The following is a 9,581-nucleotide window of genomic DNA, read 5'->3' on the forward strand; positions in this document are numbered from 1 at the left end:
AGTATTTGCTTCAGGATGTTGATTTTCTAATTATTTTACACGTGATCAGTTTTAGTTCATATTATGTCTACGAAAATTTGCTTCAGGATGTTGATTTTCTAATTATTTTACACGTGATCAGTTTTAGTTCATATTATGTCTTCGAAAAAAAGGCTGAATTTCTATAAGGCTTTTATTAGATATGTGTATAGTTTTGTAAACTAGTTTTTATATCGCGCGTTGCAATGAAAGCGAGCAAATGATAATGTAAAACAAATGTGATTTGAAAATAAAGCATGTTGTTTAGAAAGTCAACCCATTAGAACGATTTAGTTTATCATCGTACCATTTTATGATACCAAATAAATACTTTATTTTGAGTACAAATTCGTTTTTAACAAAACTCATAACGGAATGTTAGGGAAAGAAATCAAGCATAACTACGTACTTAAGTTTTTAGAAAAAAAAGTTATAAATCTCTTCTATAATAAAGCAAAACATCGCCATAACACGTGTCACCTTCACAAGCCTCCCCCTCATTAATTTTTTTTTTTTTTTGTAAACATACCTTTATCAATAGACTTTTGGGCGGCCAAACGAATTTTTGAGCGGCCTTTGTGCATTCAATTTTTGAATTCCCTTTGCTCATCCCAATTACTCATCCCAAGACACCCATTACATTGTTTTCTCATTATCAACTTTTCTTTCACTATTCTTTCATCTACTGACCTAAGAGCATTCATATCCAGCTCTCTAAAAATATATATACATTCCACTAAAAAACAACTCCTATATCAATATATATCCAGTAGAAACAAATATTTTTTCTCTCTCCTTTTCAATTAAATAATATTTTTATACCTTCATCATTACATTTTTCTCTGTACTTCACTCACAACCACTTTCAATATATATTAAAAATTATAGTGGGTGAACAGTGTCCCCCAAATATACAGATCAGATGAACAATAACATTTTCTCTCTCCTCAACTCACCACTTTTTATACTCTTTATATTTTAAAAACCCCACACACAAATTTTGATTCTCAGTATGTGAATGCTCTAAAACGCAAAATTAGTCAGATCTTGAAGGATTTTGGAGCTGAAATCACTTTTAGGGGGCTACAATCAAATGAACAAGAGGCTGAGAGGTATTGGTTTTGTCATAATCGAAAGAAGGATGAAGGGGCAGTGATGAACTGGGTTTTGATAGGAGTTTCAAGGGTAAGTTTTTGAGTGTTCTTTTGCTTATTGGCTCTAAAGAAATTACGGTAGAGAGAGAGAGGCACGAAAGAGATACGGCGGCGGCGTTTAGGGTTCCGCCGCAAACACAACGACGGTGGCGACTGTGGTTGACGTCGCAAGCTCCGGTTCCGGCAAGAGAAGAATTGTCTGATGCTTTTTCAACAGAAATCGGTAATCTTGATTTGGTTTTGTTTCACATTTTTTCAGCAGAAATTGGTGAGGTTGATATTATTAATATCATGCTTGAAGTTATTGAAAAATATGAATCATAATGAGCAATAGTTGATATTATTAAGTGCTGGATTTCAATAAGTTCTTGTGTCTTTTAGATATGGAATGTTGGCTGTTGGATTTCATGTATTCATACATATACACATATATTGGGATATCATATATTCATACAAACACGTTTTCATAATTACAAAACATAAAAATCTGTTCATATGTTGTTCTTGCAGGTGGTAGTATCAGGTGAGGTTGATAATTTTCCGGCAATCGTCAAGGTTGATGATTTTGATGATGTCACGCATTGCATCACGTTCTCCTTCTATCTTTCCCTTTACATGTGGGTTCTCCTTTCCATCTTCATTTGACACACACTTCAAATCTGGAGGGTGGAGAGAGACATAGCAGAATACAGGTTGGTTAAAGTCTTGATTTTGTTTTTTTAAGTTCGTTGATCATGCGGACTGGTTTTGCAAGTTTTGTGATTGTGATTTGGTGATCTTGAAAGATTTGTGAAATTATGGGTTGTGCTGCTGATGAACACAAGTATCTTTTTCTTTTTTTTTTTTTGGGGGGGGGGGGGGGGGGGGTGAACAGGTAGCGGAAATCTTGAAGATTTATATGATTAGGGTTCTGGGTTGCTTTATTCAATATATTTTATATTGTAGTTTTGTAGCTAAAAGGTATTTTGCTCAGGGCACGACTCAAAACGGACCGTGTATTGAATGGCGGTCGTGGAGACAGACCATGGATCTAACAACGTAGAACTATAACTGGCGAGGGAAGAGAAGTTTTAATCCGAACTCTAACGGCGATTGCAAGGCATGCAGTGGTAACAAATGTGATTTTGCTGGTTTTAATTCATGGCAACGAAGATGGCTTCATGCATATTAGTGTTCTGTTTCGTTTCTCCGACAAATATAAAGGACCAAATTACTCGATCCGGTGAACAAACAGATATAAAGGACCTAATGACTTGATCCGATGAACAGGTGATGCTGGCGCCAACTAAACTCAGGGTTCAATCCGAATTTGCTGACAACTCAAGTAATATTGTGGGTGGTGTTTCACTGATGGTTGTGTTTTAATTCTTATAACTCAAGATGGATTTATATTTGCAGGTCTAAAAAATATGAGGAAAGAGTTGCAGATTGAGATGGCTAAACTATCTGAGACCCAATATTAAACATGGTCAATTCACTGCTGATGAAGACAAGATGATCTGCAGTTTGTATGCTAATTTTGGTAGCAGGTATAATCACTTTATCATGCCTTCAAATCAACAAATCTTGCAACTTTCATCTTTGCTTTTGCCAGTTTTGACTTTCCCATATGAAAGCAACCCATCAATAAAGACCTAAAAGATATCAAATGTATAAAGAATTATCCATTTTTAAGAAAAATGATTCTGCAAATTTTCAGAATTATGGATCCAAGCACACCAGTTCAATTGGATTCTAATATATCATATTCTTACAAAACTAAGTAGAAGTACCATCTTTACTTCCATTTCTTCAAAACATTCTTCTTGGTTCTCTCAGTTATTATTTATTTTGTAGCTACATGTATAGCTCTCTCCATTTTAGTCAGTATATAAGTATTTTAATCATTAAATTATATTTATTTAAGGGCTTAATTAATTAGTTTGATTTTTAGTTTGTCATACATTATCTGTTAGCTACATGTCTAGACATTCTCTTTGAAAACAAACAGCAAGCACGATAATATATTAATTTGAAATGGAATCACAAGTTTAGACATGTGATTCTCAAATTTGTTTAACCTCATGTTACTTTGGAGTGGGCAATTTATGTGTGGTTGTTATACATGCAATCAGTTTACTTAATTATTAATTGGCATGAAACCGTGAGGTAATTTTGCTTCATACAACCTCCTTAATTGATAATGCTCAAGTCATAGACTTACCTAAAGTCAGGGTTGTATTCTATTGTGGTTGAAAAGAATATTTATTTTTACCACGCTTGACTACATTAGAATTTACACTAAATGACTTTTTTAGAGTTAAAAATATATATATTTTTTTAGCATATTATGAAAAGATCCAATATTCTGATACAATATTAATAGTTGGAGGAGGGCCCACTGTTGTGGAACTCGCGGATGAAGTTGCAGATTGTGAAAAGAATCCAATATTCTAATACAATATCAGTAGATGGTTCATTGTTTGGATGATCATGAACGATTAATGGTTGATGAGAATTTATAGGTCAGGGTTTTTGCTAATATTTTTGCAATTGGAGATGTTACCTACGTTCCTGTAAGTTGGCCCATTTATGCATTCTTTTCATGTTTTTCTTTTTCATTCAAAAAATAATATTTATCTACTTTTATTTTTATAGATGTGGTACATTGAGGTTTCTTACACATTTTCTTCGGCCATGTATTTAACGGGTCAAACGGGTCAGAGTCACTCAATGCGTATCTATAAGGAATAAGGTCGTCTAAATGGTTTTATTCAAGAGTATTACTAGCATAATGTAATTTTTGTAATGGTAATTATGTGATTGCGGGTCAAATCCCTCTTCTTATTTTCAATATGTGACTGCTACTTAGGTCCATCTTCTTGATAGAGAATGAAGCGGGAATGCGGGATTATTCTAATGGGCTGATCAAAAGAGGGCATATCTCATCTGCATTGGTCGTTTAGTGACATCAATAGAAGAAAATTTTCATTTAAGGTATACCGAACCACATGTCTGATGATTGACGTCACATAATTTATTAGTTTATCATGCTAATCTTATCCGTAATCACAACTTTAGGCAGGGAATGATGCATGTTATCAAAGGTACTGGGCACTTGTCATAGGTTCTCCAAAGGAAAAAGGAGGGCTTAATTTGTGTCCCTCTTATAAAGGTTTTTATCTTTCTCGTGCATTTTTATCTTGGTTTTTAAAAGTGTGCCTAAGGTGTGAGGCAGTCTGGAAAACGCCTCAGGGCCTTGAAGCGGCCCCTCATGCACTTTTGGGTTACATATTGGGTCTGTAGGAGGCTGATATGTAAAAACAGCCAAATTGATGAAAAATTATGAATGGTTTAAACGTTTACTTGATAAAAGCTCGATATGTAAAGAGATGAGAGATCTTTATACGATCACCTGATGAAGTTATGAATAAGTTCTAGATTTTTGTCGTAAGTGGTTTGACTTAACCGGTTCGGACATATAAATCTGGACGGTAAAAATAGGTATGTGATAGGACCTATAGTCGAGCCAATTATATTATGTGATGTAAAAAATATATCTAAATGTTATGATGCCACTTATATTCTGTATGTACTCTTTTTATATATAAATGTTATGATGCCAGTTATATTTTGTATGTACTCTTGTGGTGTCTCGCTGATCCCTTTTTTTTTATGTATTGCTAATACTCTTGCGGAACTCGACTACAGGTCTTATCACTAGCCGATCACGTTATTGAGGAACAAGTAATATCTCGAAGTGATTTGCGACAATTATTCAAGAAAACGTCATTTTGGGTTTACTCGATGCATCCATGGTTAAAATTTAGAGAAGTAGCTTGTGTGCCCACTTTTCAATGCGTATAATACTCAGGTCAGACCATTTTTTGCATTGGAAGTGTATTGTTATCATTTTAAGCTAGACCTATTGGTTTGCTTTGTTCATGTAATTGTTTTAGTGGGGCCTACTTGTGTTGAGTATTAGGTTATTAATTAATATTTATATATATTTTTATTTTCGGGGACCACCGGATGGGCCGCACCTCGACTTAGAGATATCGCATTGTCTCTTTATAAGTTACGGGAGCGTTGTGTTGATGTACGTGGAGATTGTTTTACAAATATTCGATGTGGCAATTTTGACCCATTTATTTGTGAATGAATCTGTTTGTGATTATTAATTGATTAGTATTTCTTTCTTGTAGGGTCACATGTACATGTATCTCAATCAGTTGATCTTCATTATCCTCATGCACTTGATTTTTTCAAAGAGGATTGTATTCACATATATGTAAGTTTTTTTTAAACCCTTTTTTAATTAGTAGTTTATAGAAGTGTCGAGGCTCGGTTAATTTGGGTTTTGTTTTGCGTCAAATAAAAATTAGATAATAAAGAGGCCAATTCTATCCCATGCACTTGATTTTTTTAGACAACGTCCTGCTCACGTATCTGTAAGGTTTCTTTTAAGACTTCTTTTCTTAATTAGTAGTTCATACAAGTGTCGAGTGTTTGATTTTACAACTTATTTACTCAATACTATCGATTCGGGCCATGTTTTCTATCAAACATATAATTGAGTTAAAACGGGGTCCAATTCGTATTTTAATGCATGAATTTGTTATTTACCCATGTACGATTGGTTTTAATTTTTCAATAGACTCAAGGAAGTATTTACCCATGTTTAAGTATTACTAAATCTGTATAACTCTTTTATAGATAACACATGTATTATGTATTACTTTTTTTATGATTTTAATTAAGATGTTAATCATAAAATTATAATATAGTTTCTGATGCTATATTATGCATTTAATTAATGACTGTGAAAGTATGAACATAATTTGTTTGTATGATTTCAAGTATTAACTTGTGACCCCAAGACTCTCGAATATTTCACCGAGTGTGGTCACTGCTCTAGGAAGTGAAATGTCGGGTGTATTCAAGATGCCATACGGGATGCCACCCCAACTTGATTTGACGTGCACAATACTTGAACCCTTTTGTAAGCATAGATGTTCACATTAAGTTATTTATTTCAATAAGATAATTCAATTCAGTGTAATTTTATTTACGTTAGCACTTGAATGTGTCTTTCATTAAATGGTTTATGTCAACACTGTAACACTTCGTGTTTCGAAAGTCAAAGTCAAAGTCAAGATTGAAGTAAAAGGAAGAAAAGATTGCTAATTGCGATCTGTCACTCCTTGCTCAACTACTGTTTTGACTTCTTTGACTTGTAGATAATCTATTTATTTTATTGCATTAGTTGTATTATGTGGAGTACTTATTAATAATCGAGGTTTAATCGCTATTTGTCGCATGCTTTATCGCTTACCGCATCGCTATCACATTTGCAACTCGAATTATGCGTTCTGGATATTGTTTTACGTGTGTGTGCTACTTATTTGTTACTTGTGCATATTTATTATGTTATGTTGTGGTAATTAATCAAAACGCAATCGCAACGCTATCGCAATCGATTCGCAAACGCTAAATGCAAGATATTTAGGATGATTGTATGTTAGATATAGTAGTTGGGATTAATGAGAAACTCTATCGCATCGCAAAACCCAACACGCGAATCGAAACATCAAAACCCGTCGCGTCGAACACTCGAATCGAGTGGCTGACCGATCGAGTGGCCAACCGATCGAGTCGCCACTCGATCGAGTTGCCACCTGATCGGGCTGCCACCCGATCGACCAGCCACTTTCCCCACTTTCCTTTTTGGGAAACCCTATAAATACCCTTAAACTATCACATCACTTGATGTGACAGCCTCTCACTCGACCAGCCCGCTTCAGCCTCTACTTTCTTGATCTACACGCACTGCTACACCTTTCTCTCTTTTGAATCTTAACTTTTAACCGTGAAATCACTAGATTTGAGGTGTTTTAGGATGATGTCATCATAAGGTTCTTATGAACTTCATGTTTTGGCTTCAATCCACCAAGAACAACTTGGATCCGAACGATTTCCACATGAATAAACAAAGATCTTTCATGAATCTGAACATATTCAAGGTGAAAGGGATTGAAAGATGGTTTCTAACTTTCTTTCAACTCTTTTACACTCAATGCACTCAAACCGATAGAATCGGAGCTTGTTCTGATCTTTTACTCCTTCTTGTTGATGTGTTGGTCCAAGATCTGAATTCTATCCAAGAGACTACCGATTCCGGGTTGAACATGAACAACCGTCACGAACCTGTGAACGGGTCGGATCTGGGTGATTCCTGTCCGATCGGGTCACTAAGTCTTGACGAGGTTTCTGTTGTTTGACACGTTATCATACCATCTCGAGAAAACCGCAAAACTATCCAAAACAACCAAGTGTAAAGACGATCAGGTAGACTAGGACGGATTGCCGTCCGATCATATTGCCACCCGACCGGACAACCACCCGATCGGCTTACACCTTGTTCCCACACTTAACTTCTATTTCAACTTTGGAGGTTTGAAACATCGAATGGATTGCCGTCCGATCGGATTGCCATCCGATCGAGCGACCACCCGAATCATGTGATGTTTAGAACTTCAACACTTAAAGAATTTTCAACATGTTCAATGCATTTCCAGTTCCAACGGATTGCCACCCAATCGGATTGCAATCCGATCGAGTGACAAACTGATGTGAACTTGTTCTCACTAAAGCGTCATACTAATCGGATCGTCGTCCGATCAAACCGCCGTTCGATCAACCGACCTGAAGGGTAGAGATACTTCTCTGTTTTCAAAATGCTACAACGAAAACTTCAAAGTACAAACCATCATACACAAACACATCCATCCCAAACGAGGTAACAATCCAATCGCATGGTCACCCGATCGGATGACCATCCGAACGGATTGTCACCCGATCGACTGGCCATCCGATCGGATTGCCATCCGATCGGATTACCGTCTGATCCATTGATACTTTGCACCGTTTTACGCGCCATTTATCATTTATGCTATCGTTCTGATCAGGCTAAACTCACTCTAGCGCTCCCTTCAATCCATCATCGCTGTGAGTATACTCGAACCCTTTTTGCTTTATGCACTTTTGGGTGTTACATACGTTACATATTCTAAATCACATAGAACACACTACGCAATACTTTAACGCTAACCGCTACTGCATGTTATACGTGACTCAATGAATGCTTGTTTGTTATGTTTACACATGGATTGTTGTCTACCTGCCTTAGCAACGATAGTACTATAGTTTGGACTCAGCACCTGTTCACTCAGGGGTTGTTAAGGACAATTAAACACATGGTTCACAGTGGTGAATATGTATTACGAACTGCCTTGTGCAGTCATTGGTATTGATAGGATCATGTCGATAACTTACGTGCTTCATTTCACACATTGTACGTGCTGGTTATGCGTAAACGATTTCGAACTCTATTATATCTATTAAACTTGTATGCTCACCTTTACACTATGTGTATTGACTTTTACTTTAACGTATGTGGCAGGTGCTTAAGATGTTAAAATGCTTGGCTTGCTATGAAATCGAGGCTAGGAAAGAGTCTAGAAACAAAGACAATTTATTTTTATTTGAAATCTGAGTTGTCGGAACAGAACTATTTGTCTTGATTATTGTCTGTAATAACTATGCTACTTGTTATGTCATGGTATGGGACGTGATGCTTAAATAATTGGTAAACGTAGTTCTTATGGAAACTTCTGGACAATCTGTTTCGCTCAGTGCCACGCCCCGATGATTCCGCCATCGGTTGGGGTGTGACAAACACTACTAAATAAGATATTTTATTGTGAAGTAATGCCATAAGTGATTCAATTTCTGTTTTTTTTTTAACATAACTCATAACCCATGAAGCTCACGGGTCTATAAACACACTTGAGATCATACATTTGGATTATGTAACGAAAATTCATTGCGTGATATTTATACCCTTTTAAATTGAATTTTATTTGCTATTGTTTTTTTGTTACATATATAATGTTGTCGGTTGGGTCTATTTGATGACGAAATCATTTTCATATTGTTTTATCTTTAATTTTATTTTAAAATAAATGACATATGAATATATTTCGCAACCCAAATGAGTTGAAGCTATGATCAAAGTTGACTGTTGTTACTCAAGCACAGGTTACGTCTCTCCCTCGACATGTCTATATAGAATCATATAAAAAAATACTTTTATAGATATAGATTTTTTAACATAACCTATAACCCATGAAGCTCACGGGCATATAACCTAGTGTAAATTATTAAAGAAGTATCAAATTAATAGATAAATTAATATATGTTCAACAAAAGAAAAAAAACCAATTATTAAAAAAAGGTAAAGGAAATATATGTTTAAAAAAAAGAAAAATATGTTATTAACGGTAAATATAATAATAAATTATTATAATATATTAAATAATAAAAACTATATTATTATAAAAATAAAGTTACTATTCATCAGCACTCGTT

At 35.2% G+C, this 9,581-nt stretch overlaps 1 long non-coding RNA gene across 8 annotated transcripts; it reads left to right on the plus strand.

The window, feature by feature from the left end:
• The first annotated feature begins 585 nt into the window (after window positions 1-585).
• On the plus strand, window positions 586-8,816 carry LOC110929214. 8 transcript variants are annotated; one of them, XR_002586916.2, is made up of 11 exons: window positions 586-1,395; window positions 1,683-1,864; window positions 2,146-2,496; window positions 2,571-2,701; window positions 3,538-3,727; window positions 3,810-3,906; window positions 4,024-4,148; window positions 4,233-4,326; window positions 4,863-5,025; window positions 5,357-5,442; window positions 8,614-8,816. It is a non-coding gene; the product is annotated as an uncharacterized LOC110929214 (long non-coding RNA). The 8 variants fall into 8 exon arrangements; XR_002586919.2 differs by lacking the exon at window positions 8,614-8,816 and having other exon boundaries at window positions 2,146-2,281; window positions 2,442-2,496; window positions 5,357-7,042; XR_002586915.2 differs by lacking the exon at window positions 8,614-8,816 and adding an exon at window positions 5,537-7,041.
• The last annotated feature ends 765 nt before the right edge of the window (window positions 8,817-9,581 follow it).

The sequence above is a fragment of the Helianthus annuus genome, chromosome 3 (genome assembly GCF_002127325.2).
Source record: "Helianthus annuus cultivar XRQ/B chromosome 3, HanXRQr2.0-SUNRISE, whole genome shotgun sequence".
Lineage (NCBI taxonomy): Eukaryota > Viridiplantae > Streptophyta > Magnoliopsida > Asterales > Asteraceae > Helianthus > Helianthus annuus.